The 14,198-nt window shown below is 43.4% G+C and overlaps 1 protein-coding gene across 13 annotated transcripts in view; it reads right to left on the bottom strand.

Annotated features, from left to right (window-relative positions):
• FGGY (FGGY carbohydrate kinase domain containing) overlaps positions 1-14,198 on the bottom strand; it is a 264,828-nt gene that overhangs the window by 108,107 nt on the left and 142,523 nt on the right. For 8 of the 13 annotated variants that reach the window (XR_001556977.2, XR_001556979.2, XR_001556981.2 and 5 more), the window contains one exon: positions 6,316-6,397. The exons of 1 other annotated variant lie outside the window; for it this stretch is intronic. The gene's annotated coding sequence lies outside the window, so the exon portion shown is untranslated. Of the gene's footprint in view, positions 1-398; positions 559-6,315; positions 6,398-14,198 lie in introns of those variants that run through there. 4 more of the 13 variants (XR_001556982.2, XR_004308159.1, XM_032446175.1 and 1 more) reach the window with 2 other exon arrangements.

The following is a 14,198-nucleotide window of genomic DNA, read 5'->3' as shown; positions in this document are numbered from 1 at the left end:
TTACAGCATTCAAGACACTTCAAAAGCACAGTGCATTTTAGTATTAAATTTCAATACATTTAGGAAAGTTAATTTCAGTAAGTTAAGCAAATGGCTCTGTAGGATAAGGGGAAAAAAATGAGGATGAAAAACAACTTTTGCTGTAACATCTCCATTTACTTCTGCTCAGGACCCTCAGAGGTAAGAGAGCCCTTTGCTTTCCTTCCCTGAGGTTTCTTTGTTAAGTGTTCTGCACAGAAACACTGTTGTTCAATGTATTAAACCAGCTATTAAGTCCCAGCACCTCTAGTGAGGAGCATCATGAACATCAGGGCCGGGCCGAGGCCTGGAGCAGCGCCGCACCAACAGCGCCCTGAGGGACCGCCCCGCCCGGCCTGCGGCGATCGGCGGCCACTTACTTGTCCAAACCGAAACACTGTGTGAGCTGAGCATGGAGCGGGCTCATATGAACCACGTTTTTCCTGACACGGCGATTTCCTGCTCCGGGCCGCTGCCGGGAAAGCCGCCGCCGCGTTCCCCCCCCCCCCCCGGCCGGGCCGCTCCCTCCCGAGCGGAGGGGGATGAGGGGGATGGCGGCGCAGGCGCAGCGGGGCCTAACCCGTGCCCGGTCAGGAGTTCAGCGGTGTGCTGCCTCAGAACGGGGATAGTAAATAGCTTAAAAATGGTCCCTGAGCTTATTTATAATGGAGGGAAGCAGGAGGGTTCTTTCAGAGGTATCTCATTGAGAAGGAAAAATAGCCAGCATGATCCTCCATGTGAAACTGTTCCTCCGTGTGATGGTTTGGGTTGGAAGGGTCTCCAAGGATCACCCAGTTCCAGTGCCCCAGCCACAGGCAGGCTGCCAGCCTCCATATCTAATCCCAGCTCAGAGCCCCATCCAACCTGGCCTTGAACACCTCCAGGGATGGATGGGGCATCCACAGCATATCTGGGTTATGAGGCCACATTCATCCACCTCCATACTCCTGTGCCCCAACAAAGACATTACTAGACATTAGAGAGCCCCCAGTGAGCCACCATGGATTCCTCCTCTTACCCTCCTCATCTTCCACACCAGGAAACCTTCTAACAAAACTCTCTCTTGCAACACTTCCAAAATTTTCCCACTTTGGCCCAGGCAGAAATAGTGCAAGAACAACCTTGCTCAGGGAAAGATGAGTGTTGTCTTGTGGTCGGAGCACAGGGTTAGCGGTCAGGGGCTGTGGGTTTGCATTCCAGCTTGGCCACTGAATCATTTTGAAACCTTCTCCAGTCACTTTGTATCAGCACCAGTTGGTAATTTTCCGTTGGAATGACTTTCTGACAGAAAACATGGCTTTACAAAACTGGTATCTTTGTGCAAATCCACTTTCCATCGGGAATACCTTCCATCTCGACAGGGCAGGAAAGGACATGAAACCCACACTGAAACATTAATTGTTTTCCTGCGTTAGTCTAAATGTTTTGCTTTGAATTGATAGATTTAGAAAACAAATACCACTCTCCTGGCAGTAATTCCAAGTCAGCTCATTGCACCGTGGGAGTTTGTGCTCTCATGCTCTACTTCACGCCCCGGGAGGTCTGCACCTCCTGTAGTGGGATGCAAATGTCTCTCCTGAGTTGTGCACATCATGATCTGAGTCAGACCAGTCCCGGCATGCAGGACCCGGCCCATGGAAAACGTCTGCAGCAGAAGAGACTGGTCTGAGCAGGGAAATGGGCCACGGGGAGAAAGTATAAAGAGCACGGACACAAGCTGTTTCACGTTAGCTCAGTGATCCAAAACAAAGTGCTGTGAATGTGGAGTTACCCACATGTTTTGCTCAACTGAGAAGCAGTTAAATGAAACCCAGTGAAACGAACCCAAGTTTTCTTCTATCCTCGACAGTCAAATCCTATAAACTCTTCTACAAACACACTGTGCTTCAGTTTATAGCTCTTGCCCTTCCCCCCACCCCCCACCCCCCCAAAAGTCTCTGTTCTTTACTGTTCTATTCCAGAATCCTATTTCACCTATTTCATTAAAAACAATAGTTGTGATTTCTGTCCTCCATGCCTTCATAGCCAGCTGACACTTCCTTTTAATATATATAACACTTGTTCTCCTCCCACAGTGCATTTATACACACTTCAAACCCTCTCTTGGCCTTTGTTTTGCCAAGTTAAATATCAACAATATACAATGTCTTTAATGACAGCAAAGTTTGCACTACCCAATAAGCTTTCACTGTACTTATTTCCAACAGAATTCATTTCTTTCAGTATCTGAGTGAGCATAGCACACCACCATGGATAATGTTGACAGTAATGTCTTGCCATTGACTTATACAGTGGTAATAACAATTCCCTAAGCACCCTCAGTTACACACTGAGATCAGCATTGCCTTTTTTATACCTATATCACACTGGTATCTCGATTTTTCCAAGTCTTTTTCCTCCAAGTCATAACAAAAAGAAGAAGAAAATGAATTTTTGTTGCATGTCAACTGCAGCATGAGTAGATATGTGTGCATAGAATCTCCTATGACTCCAAAATCCATCTGTAAACCTGAAAATATTATTTGGGTTTATGGGTTTATGTACTTCACATGGAGCACAAAGCCACTGTAGTTTTGCTTCAGATATTAGTGCTCCAAATAACCTTCCTTTGTTTCAAAGATTTTGGCTGGGTTCACCTAAAAAGTATCCTGTTACTTTTCCATTTGAGAGTAGCTAATGAAAATTCCCAGTTAGATGTGCTTTCTGAGAGACAGGAATGATCTTTTTCTTTCTCATCATTACCCAAAGCCCAGAGCTACTTTTAAGCCACAGAGCTACTTCAGGTAGCGTAAATCAGCCTTGCTCAGATCTGGCCTGCAGTCCTTTCAACCAGCATTGCGGAACAATTTAGTGTTTTTAGATGACAGTTGGCATCTTTGAAATATTCTCTTTTACAGAACTAGACTAGATGTGACACTTGCTGGAGAAAAAATCTTGCATAAATCTGTCCAAAAAGACTCACTTAATCATATTACTTCACTAGCAGTGGTAACCTTTGGGGGCCAAAGTCCAGACAGGTTGAGAAATGGCACATGAGTACATAAAGGTGACAATTCCATTAACTGCAATCAAATAGGAAGGTGAATGGTGAGATAAAGACAAATGACTTGTTCTACAAAGAAAAGAAAATACGTGTGTGAAGGGGAAAGAGACAGAATGAAAGAAGCAGAATGAACACTTTCCAGTCTTGTCAAGGAAATAAAGCTCCACTCCTGATCCACTGAGATCCACACGAAAACATCTTTCTGCCTCCCTGAAGGCAAGATTTGGCCGAGCACCCCGGGCTGCTGGTGAATGGTGGTGTGAGCTGTTGTCTCAGGAGCACGTGTGTGCACAAGAGCAATGTCCCTGCAGAACACTGGGCAGACAGTCTTGCCTCATTGCCCACCACAGCCATACCAGAAATGCAGATACCAGCCGACCTTTGGATGCAACAGGATCTTTTCCAATAAGTAGGAAAATGGCTGGTGCTGCATCCAGTGACTCAGAATTCTCAAATGTACCAGGCAAGATTTATTTTGGTCCAACTTGTTCCCCAGAGGATGAACAGGAACAGCTCTGGGACTTTCCTTTGGCCCCTAAATCAGAAGGCATGGCTACGTATTGCCAACTGAAAGTACCACCACAAGAAAATAAAAGCTGTGCTGGTGTAGTGCCAAAGTTTAGCACAGATGGAAGAGCTTGTTGGGAAATGTTCCTACCCGGTATCCATCAGTGAGGCCGCAGATGGCATCGATAGCACTGCTAAGACAAATTCACATCACCCAAGTTTGTTTCAGAGGAAGAGGAATCCTGAAGAGAGCAGCCATGCTATAGTTCTGCTTTGCAACACTGAAATAAAGCCACAGAGATCTGTTCTCTTGTAAATCGTTCTTAAGTTGATGTTGAAGAAGAACAGAATAATATATAATCCAGTTACATGACAACCTTCTTTCTCTTCTGCAATTTCCTCACTTAGATACGGTGTTTTCAGGAATTTCTATGCCAAAAAGCTCATCTAAAGCCAATGCATTTAGCAAAGCAAAACAAGTAGATAAAGAAATTGCTTTACTCACAGCAGAACTGTAAAAGGATTGAATCTCTCAGCATTCAAAAACTCTGTTTACTTAGATATTGATTAATATAACAATTGAAGGGAAGATGTATAAGGAACCATGCAGCATACATTTGCTTAGGCATTTTATACAGGCACCCAAAGTGGATTTAAGTCTCGTTCTTAAGCAGGACAATACTGGATTAGGAAACTGAAGTTGGGAAGTGCTCTGGATGAAATGCTTTCTGAGCAGTCAGATCAGGACAGGGAAACAGGGAAGGGAAAACTATCTGCTACATCACCAGAACAAGGGGCTTTTGAGTGGAAAGCTAAACATTCTGAGAAGTGCACCATAGGAAAGAAAGGAAATTTCCTTTTTCCTGTTTTTAATAGAGATGATCAGTTACTCTTACACACTACAGCAGCCAAGAAGGAAAATCCCTGCTTTGTGCAACTCAAAGTGTAACTAATAGAACAATTCAGATTTCATCCATCTCTGACCCGTGTGCTTAACTTTTGGGTAGCTCACCTTCTAATTCAAAACTCAGCAGCTGATATAAACAAGCATGTGAGATTTCAGGCTCCTCCACAATTCCAGTCTCTTGCCTAGGCCTGTTCCTGCCTGCTCTCTTGGCTGGATACCCAACACCTTTATTCCCAGGGGAGTCAGCCTTCCAAAAAACCACTCGGCACTCAAACCAGAGCTGCTGTTTTCCTAATGCTCACTGCAGGCGAGATGGTTTTGGTCTCTGCTACCCAACATTTGAGCATTTCAGAGAACTCGGGGATTTTTCTTTTGAAACCACACTGACGGTGCCATAAGAATAAGTGAGGCTGTGTGACACTGTGATTGTGGTGGGAAGATGGGATGACTCCCTTGCTGTACAGTGGTACACAAAGGGAAAACACACATACCACGTCCTTGATAAACTTCCCTTCTGTGATGTGAATGCTGAAATTCTGGCTTCAAGTCATGTTTTCGTCAACTGGCTCCTCCCGGGAAGATTGCCAGGCTGCCATAGAACAGGGTTGGAAGAAGACACCCCCACCAATGCTTGGACAAGAAGTCCAATGCTGTAGCATAGCAAAGGGCTGCTCAACAGTCCTTGCACACACTTATTGCTGCAGCCACTCATGTTGCCAGCATGAGAAGATATCCTGTTTTCTCCCCAGGTTCAGGCTGTGCACACAAGGCACAACTTTACCCTCTTTGCACATCCCTTTGCACTCAGTGTTTCCTGAGGGCCGACTATGACAGTGCAGCCTTTGCTTGGTGGGACAGAAGCTTCACGGCAGGTGTGGGCAGGCAGGTTGCAGTCCAGGAGCAGGCAGATGGCCCAGCTCTGTCTGGAGGCTCATCAGACATCTCCCCTCACAACCCATGGCAAACCCAGATGTGCAAAATCCTGAAACCACAATCCACTGAGCTGGAAATGAATTTCATAAGCCAAGCAGTGAAAATCTCACGAGCTTCTTAAATTTCACAATACCTCAAATCTCATGAAAAATAAGTAGCAGAGGTTAAATATTTTTCTGCAACACCCTCTCAGGAGTTTTGAATTGAGTATGACCATTGTATGTGAAGTAGTTCATTACAGAGGGGATGTATCATAACGATGCCAGAATCCAGACAGCACAGAGAAAGGTAGAAAACGACTCTAACCCTTTAAGCAGCATGTCTTGTCTGCTTTTGTGGCTGTGATTTCCTACAAGAGGCAGATCCTATTTTGCCCTTTGAATTCAGGCACTTGTGAACACGGTCGCAGGAGCTGAAACACAATCAGCATCTGCTAATTTGTGAGGAACGCCGCTGTCTGCTCTGAGGGTAAGGTTGTTAAGTGGAATCTGCTCTTTCAAGATTATAAACAATCCACAGTCCTTCTCCTTAACTCACTGCAAAGTGCACAAATGACAATAATCTGAAGTCAGCACTGTCATCTTTTAGAGCCTGAAATTCAACAGAGGCTCATGCAAGTACATAAAAAGACATTTGTAGGGCCATAAAGCCACCTGCACGTTGTACAGAAAGCAACTGAAGAGCACTAGATACAGGAATAAATTCACCATATATGTAGATAGTTGCAATGCATTTATATTATTTCCATGTTCTGCATTCAGCCCAAAAGAAATTGCTAATCATTAAAAGATGATACTGATTGCAGACGTTATGCCCCTAGGGAAGAAATGTTATAATACAGAGCAGATTCAGCCCTGTTGTAGTACTTCTGATTGTCATGGAATTACACCGTTGCCCCACATCTTACCCACAGTGATGCAATTCAACTTCAAAGGGACAGTTATGGGGTTTCCTCCTGACCCAGGTGAAGGTTCTGGAACAAGCAAAGTCTGTAAGAGAGACAGTTTGAGGGATGTCTTAGTCTGTCAGTTAGGAACATTCACATATTAGAATATGCCACAGGATTTATATTGTAACATCCTGGATGTTAGCATTACTCGCTTTTTCTTCGTTCCTTACAGATATATTCTGAGTAGGTGCTCACCAGAAAACATGGCAAATAGCAGATAAATACAGCGACACAATTAGAGGCAGCTGTTAGTAGAAAGATACTGGGGATCCAGATAGTTCTGCTTCATCTTTCTTGCGTAGATCTACACTCTGAACTAAATACATTGCCTGAGTTTGTACTGTGTGATAACAGAATGTCTGCAACACTCGGAACCTTGGAGGAAAGTATAAAATATTAATTCTCTGATAGTTTATGTGGCTTCAAGTATTTTAGGCAGGACTGATCTCACACTTGTGAGATTGACACTTTGCATGACAGATGGAAATCAGAACTCACACAACGATGCTCTCATTGGTGTTGAAAACTTCTGACTTCTGTATAGAATCAGTGAAGAAGAGCTGTAACACTTCCCTCCTCCAGGGGCCAACCTGCTTTTCCCTGAAACAAACAGCTTCACAGGTCATGGCCCAGAAAACAGGAGTTTCCTCAGCAATTCCTGCCTACGTGAACCAGGCAAGTGGGATGTTGTCAGAGAACCCGGGGAGATTATTCCATACTCTCTGCAACTGCTTGAGCTGCCAAAACAACATGAAGCAGATGTCCAGGTTCTTGCCCAAGGCTTCCTAGGAAATTAACGCTGTTTCGAAACCATATCAGAGACAAAACTACAGAAAGATACTCAAGGTTGGATCAGGAAGAAGAAGAACACAGTAGCTTTTGACAGTGCTGGGCTGGTAAATGACATGGCCGTTGCTAAGTGCTCTTATGAGGCAGAACATCCAGCGTATCACATGTACTGACACAATATTAGAAAGAGCTAATCAACTATCAAAGGTACATTCTAACTTTCCTACATTCCCTGTCTACATTCTAACACTGAGATTTGACAGGTAGCAACAGGATGAGGGGAAATGGCTTCAAACTGGAAAAGAGTAGATTTAGACTGGAAACATGAAGAAATTCTTTACATTGAGGGTGGTGAGACACTGGAACAGGTTGCCCTGTGAAGCTGTGGATGCCCCCTCCCTGGAAGCATTCAGAGCCAGGCTGGATGGGGCTGTGAGCAACCTGGTCTAGAGGGAGATGCCCCAGACACACATTTTTTCCCTTTCTACAGCAATGAATTGCGATGAAGCAAGACGAACATTTGAGGAAGGAAATAAAATTGTAGCTGTACTCCTGTTTTAGGCTATTTCATGTCTGATTGTTTTCAAGAGCAGGACGACGAGACTGGTTGTGTAACTCCACCCTTGCAAAGAACTGCCAGGATCGTTGTTTATGAGCATGACCCAAACGCCAGAACAGCTTCCTTACCTACACAGTGTTGCAATCCCAGAAATACCGTGGGATGTCTTCACCATCTCCTTCCCATCAGCACTGTGTGTGAAAAGAACATCCTGGGAGATGCAGGACTGAGAAATCAACATGGTGGATAATGATCCCATGGGCTGCAAGCACCTCCCTCGATAGAGTCATGGCCACCAAGGGTCAGCTCAGTAGCTATGAAGCAAGTCTGCAAGCAGGGCATGACCCCATGCTGATGGGCATACAGCAAACAGCATGTGCAGTTTGTATACATTCATTTATAATGCTATACATTCAGTTCTAATGCTATAACTCAATTTTCTCCACGTTATCTTAAAGTAAACTGAAGATCTGGGGAGACAAATGAAGTTTTCACTGAATTAAATGAATTTTTCAGAACTCAGCTCCATCCCTCCTTTACCACCTATTACAATCTAAGTGACAAGTGCCTTGCTTCAAGTTTACATGGTATTTTTTCCATACCTTATCTCTTTAAACTGACTATCATCTCAGCATTTAATCTAAAGCTAATATGTGTGCATTCTTTTTTGCCTTAAAAATTCCCATTGAAAAGTCATTTACTCTGCACCAAGATGCGGGAGGTCAGCTTGATTTAGGAGAAAAGTATCCATTACTCTTGCTTCGCTTTAATATGTGAGTGAAAGGAAAGAGATCTCAGATAGAGCTGATATGTCTGATTGCCATCCTGTTGGAAAATATGTATGCTTTAAATCAGCTCAGTGATACTCATATCACTGAGTTTCTGATGTTGCTGAAAACTGACACCAACACCACCATCTGAATAGCTTTACTTTTTCACCCAAGAACAATTTTCCCCTTTAGAATAAACACCTCCAGGGTTGAGACTTCAGCTGCTCCATCCTGAGCTAAAGAACTGTTTTTCCAAGCTGCTGCCTGTATTGGGCTTCAAACCAACACTGAATGAATGCAAAGAAGGAAGCCTAATACACAGCAGGCTTAAATATATGGAGGGTTTGGGGTTTTTGGAACATCAAACACTTCACAGTAGAAAATATTTGCAATTTGGTATTGCAAGCATTTCCCTTCCCAATGCAAGGTTAATTTATCATAGAGGAATATATTGTTCTCAGACAGTGTTTTCTAGCTGGTGGTGATCCTGTTACATTAACTTGTTCCCAACCAGAATAAAATTAAAGAGTCACCCGTGGTGAAGGTTGTCTTTGTGAAATTGCTCTCTCTTATATCATGCCCCTGTTTATTTAAGGAACCAATGCAGACATTGAGAGTAAGGCTAAGGATCTCGGAGGTGCTTCTGACCTTTCAGTTATGGCCTTTTCAAGGTACTCTGCATCTTAGCAGCAGCCTTTAAGTGTTATATCTTCATCTGAAACCTTTCGCTGCATTTATTCCACAAGACTGCAACATCTATCCAGAACCTCTGACCACAGAGGCTTACTGGCTGCAGGTCCTCCTAGCACAGCTTCCAGCAATACATCCTCATCATTTGCAGTGTATTTTGCCTTCAGAAACCTCACTGGTTCCCTGGGTTGAGTAACAGTGTTCTTCTTACACCCACTCAGTGTCCTTAATATTGGCTAACAGGAAACAAGGGGACGAAACAAGCTATTACTTCTGATTCCTAAGGCCTTGGATCTTTAAGCTGTAGATCTATGTGGGTATCTGCTCTTTGACAACACTTCCCATATTGTGTTTCAGCCAGGAAGATGGATGTACCTTAGTAAAAGTGAGTCATTCACTGAACCTAGGCCAAACTCTGAAGCAAATCTGGGCCAGTTTATTGCCTCGGGAGGAAACCTGGTTTTTGCATGAATTAGATGTGAAAATAAGCAGAGCCTGACTGACATCTTCTCTGAATTCCATCTGTAAGGGTAAAACCCAGCGGGCAACAGCCTCAGGCATGACAAAAATGAGGAGGGGAAAATGAGGCTTCCTGCCTCCCCTCCAAGAACCAAAGACAGTTACTTGAACTTCATGTAAACTGTTAATTATTCATATGCTAATTATCCAACAAAATGTCCTATACATGTAAATTGGAGTAAATACGCTTACATTTTTCCTGCAGCCTCCAACTTTTGTTCTACAGCAAAACAGTTCCAACTTGTTACACCAGTTCTTTGGCCAGGCACTTCCTACAGCTCTGTTGCTAATATTCCCAGCTCAAACTGCTCAATTGTATTTCCCTACAGAAATTTCTGCGCCGGTTTCTAGTTGCTTTAATTCCATCACAGATCACATTCTGTTTAATGATAATTTGATTTTGCATTGCAAGACCCAGACGTACATTAGGAGGTCACAACCTTTCCATTTATCTCTTAAAGTAACTATTTTTTCCCCAAGTTCCATCAGGTTAAAACAGTTAGCAATTTTTCTCCTTGAAGCGTCCCTTCAGCTTAGCCAAGATATATAATAGATCAGTGTAGCTACGAATGCATTACAACATTAGTCATCAATTAGTTTTAAACCATCGCAGTAATATATCATTTATCTAGCTTGCTGTAGCACTATTGTGAACATTTAATTTTTTAAAGGCATCTTGATTTTTTAACCTGAAGGCTGCATCCTCCTTTTGTCTCCTATACAGACATCTCCTTAAGGAACAATAAAAATTAGATTTGTTTGACCTGCACTCAGGGTTCTTTTAAGCGAGATGGATTTTAATTGCTCTGCCTACTCCACCAGACAGCTTTTATGCAACATTCCAGACATTTACGCACTGTCTTTCCCCTTGCTGTAAGCAGGTGTGTGTGCCCACAAATGCCTGCGAAGCAGCTCTTACTATTCATTTCACATCTCTGACAGTCCTCTGGGAAACTGCTTTCTCTGAGGTATCATTGGCATCAAATCAAGGGCCCGACTCAATGCTACTTATTTCTTCCTAATGCCATTTTCTTTTAAGACTCAACCTCTTGAGTGGATAATTCTGGAAGATCTTTGCTGAGCTCCTTCTGTTTGTGTTGCCATCATCTATTGCACATGACTCACCTCGGCATCTCCTGATAGCAAAGATGTGTACAGAGCCTCTCCCAAAGTTCACATCATCCTTCTACCATTTGCATGCACTTGACTTACATTTATGGTCTGAAAGAGACTGAGTATAAACGAGGCAAGGCTGAGAGAAGCATGCCTATGCCCCAGACATCCAGTATCTTGAAGCATCTCTAACTTCAAATAGAAAGTCACGCGAGCCAGTTATCACAGCATTGACTCAGGGCTGAAACACCATGACTGCTCTGCCAGCTCAAAGCAGAGGCAACATGAGCTCACATTTGCCCACAATGAACCTATTTGCTCCAGCTGCTCCAGCAGGGAGAGGAGAACTTCATGTTGAGTTCTCTCCTTGTTGATTCTTCTCTTCCGCAGATGATACAATCTGACAATGATGTCCTCTGTCTTTCCTCTTCTTCCCATTCCTAAAAAGGAAGATTTGGCTGTCCTGTGAGTTACCAAATCAGCATAAAAAAAATGGGCCTCCTAAGCAGTTATATGTGCCTACAGCTGGTTCTGTTCTGCTCTCTGTTGGACACACACATGTACTCAATTCTCATTTGTGCTGGATGTCTATTAAAAGAACAAATCTGTGAGTGAGGAGGGTCCCTTTTACCATGTCACTGGAAGTGAAATACGTAAATCTCATGCATGCTGAGGGAGAATGTATGCTTAAAATGCTTGGGAGAACAGCTGTGAAAAAGAATAAGCTGTTTGTATTATGCTGCACAGCGTCATTGATCCAACATGCTAAGCTGATCCTCATGCAGTACATTGTGCTTGCGTTACACTGCCCACTGCTCCATGTGTGGGTTGTTCAAAATGCCCAGCTTTTCAGACTGCACAAAAAAAGAAACAAACTTGGCTTCTTCCATCATAATACAAGCAGCGTGGTTCACAGCAGCCAGGAAAAACTGGATTGGAAAGAACTATTCCAGCAAGGGACCCTGGGCAGCAGGCAGAGGTGAAGGTCATGGAGAGCCTGGGAGGCACTGCAGGTATCAGAGGGGCTGCCTGCCTTTCCTGTGCTGGGCAGCCACGTTATGGACTGGAATCATCATCATGTCTTTATCCTCCTTTAATCTGCCACTCAGTCTCAAATCCACTCACCTGGAAGACACCTCAGAGTGAGACCAGTGTGTGATGATAGGGGAACTACGAAACACCGAGATAACATTAAGGGTTTTACAGGAGACTAACAAATGAAATCCCACTTCACTTCCGAAAAACAAAGCAGAATTGCTCACTTGACCAACAAACAGAGTACGACATCAAAGTGCAACGTACAACTCTATGTAGCTCGAGGCATTCTTCTTCTACCTGCCCACCTGAGCCAGCACCTGAACGCCAGCATAGACTGTGCAAAGGGTTTCCCTCTGGACAAAAGGGACAGGCAGCATAACATATGAAGTGCTGATTATGGCATCAATGGAAGAAATGTAGATGCCACACTGAGAGAAACCTTAACAAACTTGTACATGATTTAGAAACTGTGAGTACAGCAATGACATCATGACAGAGATGGGAGCTCCAGTGCACTCAGTTTGAAGATGGTCACATATTTCTTTCCTTTCTTATTGTTTTCTTCCTTGGGCATGTATATCCATCAATAACACACCACATTATTTACTTCTCTGACAGAGGTACTGAAAATCAGAACCTATTTATTTAGTGCCAAACAAAACCAGAAATAAGACCTGGCTTCAATACTGCAATGCAGCACCACTGAGGACGAGTGCTCAACGTTTGTAATGTGCACCCAGGGGTCATATATGTTCAAAAAGAATCACGTTACTTAGTTTCATTGGGTATGTCCAGCTCATCTAGAGTCCACTTAAGCCTTGGCAAACCTCTAACTCAGAGTCTTAACAGAAGTATTAATGCAGACATTCTTTTATATTGTCACGTTTCATAACAGCTCCTACCTTTGCAACCTAATACTTACTCTTGGGAACACACAGAACTATTGACTCATGACTGGACTGGGGTGCCAAAAACTCCCAAATTTAGAGTTGTTTGGAACAAGAGAGTTTGCTTCAGACCCATCCACAACAGCAAATTAAACACAAGTCATCATCTGTGTGAGTGTCATTTGCAGCATGTCCAGAGCCTGGCATGCACAGACATTCCTTCTCCAGTAAGATTTACAGAATTTGCACATTGACAAGTATTGAGGTAAAGCGTGGTCCAAGGGCCAAGTGCATAAATTAGCCCCGTCCCCTCCCTGCAGTAAATTACACATATACACACTGTAGGTTGGCTAACCATGCTTTTGGCAACTTGAACAAGTTTCTGTGAGTGCGTGTTAACAGAAAGGGAGTTTGTGTCATGCTCATGCATTTACATTTTCTTTTCTAAGGCTTTGTCGCAAGGAAGATGTTGTACATCATTTTTCCCTCCATTCACATCAGATGCTGGATTAAACAAAAAATAAAAAAATAAAATAATGGTTGTATTAGAAGTTTTGGCACGTATTGCACTTTCACAGCAGAAATGGTGTCACTTGTAGATTGGGTTGGTTTAAATTACGCAGGTCAGTATAAGGTCAGCAAGAAGTGCTGGATTAGCATCCTCAGAGACTGGGGTCCTAACCTCATTCACAAAGCAAGTCCAGATCAAGAGGCGTCAATTAAAGCTTCACGCACAACGCTTCTTCCATAGAAGACAGCTGTATTTCCTCAGGTAATCCAAGTGCTCACCTCTTCCTTGAGCCTCTGCTTGAGCAGCAAACAAAATGACCAGCTGGCAAGATGGAAAGGGGACTGACCTTCTTCTTTAAACACTGTCAAGTTGTTCCATGAGCTGCAGATTTGCAGTAGTCCATGTACCTGTGAAATATCTGAATCACTGTCTTCCATGTGTCAAAACGATGCCATTTCTGGGCTGTTCCATCTTCCTCCCACAGATTTTCCACATTTTAGGTAAATTACATGGCCTAAAAACCCAAATATGTTTTGCAGCTCTGACTGGGTCTTGATGACTTCTAAAAACATCAGACAGTGAATGCTACCAGGAAACCCACATGTTGCCCCAAGGGATGCAGTTTGCACTCCAAGCGTTCAGCTTTCAAACTGGATTATCTGTGGCAAGGCTTTTCTCTACAACTCGAAGAACCAGTAGAATTATTTTTAATTGAAGGCTGAAAGCCTCACATAATCAGATGACAGAAGAACTGGAGCTTTCTGACAAATGGAAAACACCAAATGATTTTAGATTCAATCACAAGAGAGCTAAATGCTGTGTATAAGACTCCTCCTGAAAACAAATCCAAGGAAATTCAACCTCCTGCCAGGCTTCTCACTCAGCCTAAGCCATCTTCTTGCATAATGCCCTTGTATCCCATCTTCCAAGCTGTCTGATATATCTGTTCCTGTGAGTTGAGGGTC

Source organism: Coturnix japonica, chromosome 8 (genome assembly GCF_001577835.2).
Source record: "Coturnix japonica isolate 7356 chromosome 8, Coturnix japonica 2.1, whole genome shotgun sequence".
Classification (NCBI taxonomy): domain Eukaryota; kingdom Metazoa; phylum Chordata; class Aves; order Galliformes; family Phasianidae; genus Coturnix; species Coturnix japonica.
This window is presented reverse-complemented; position numbering and strand designations above follow the sequence as displayed.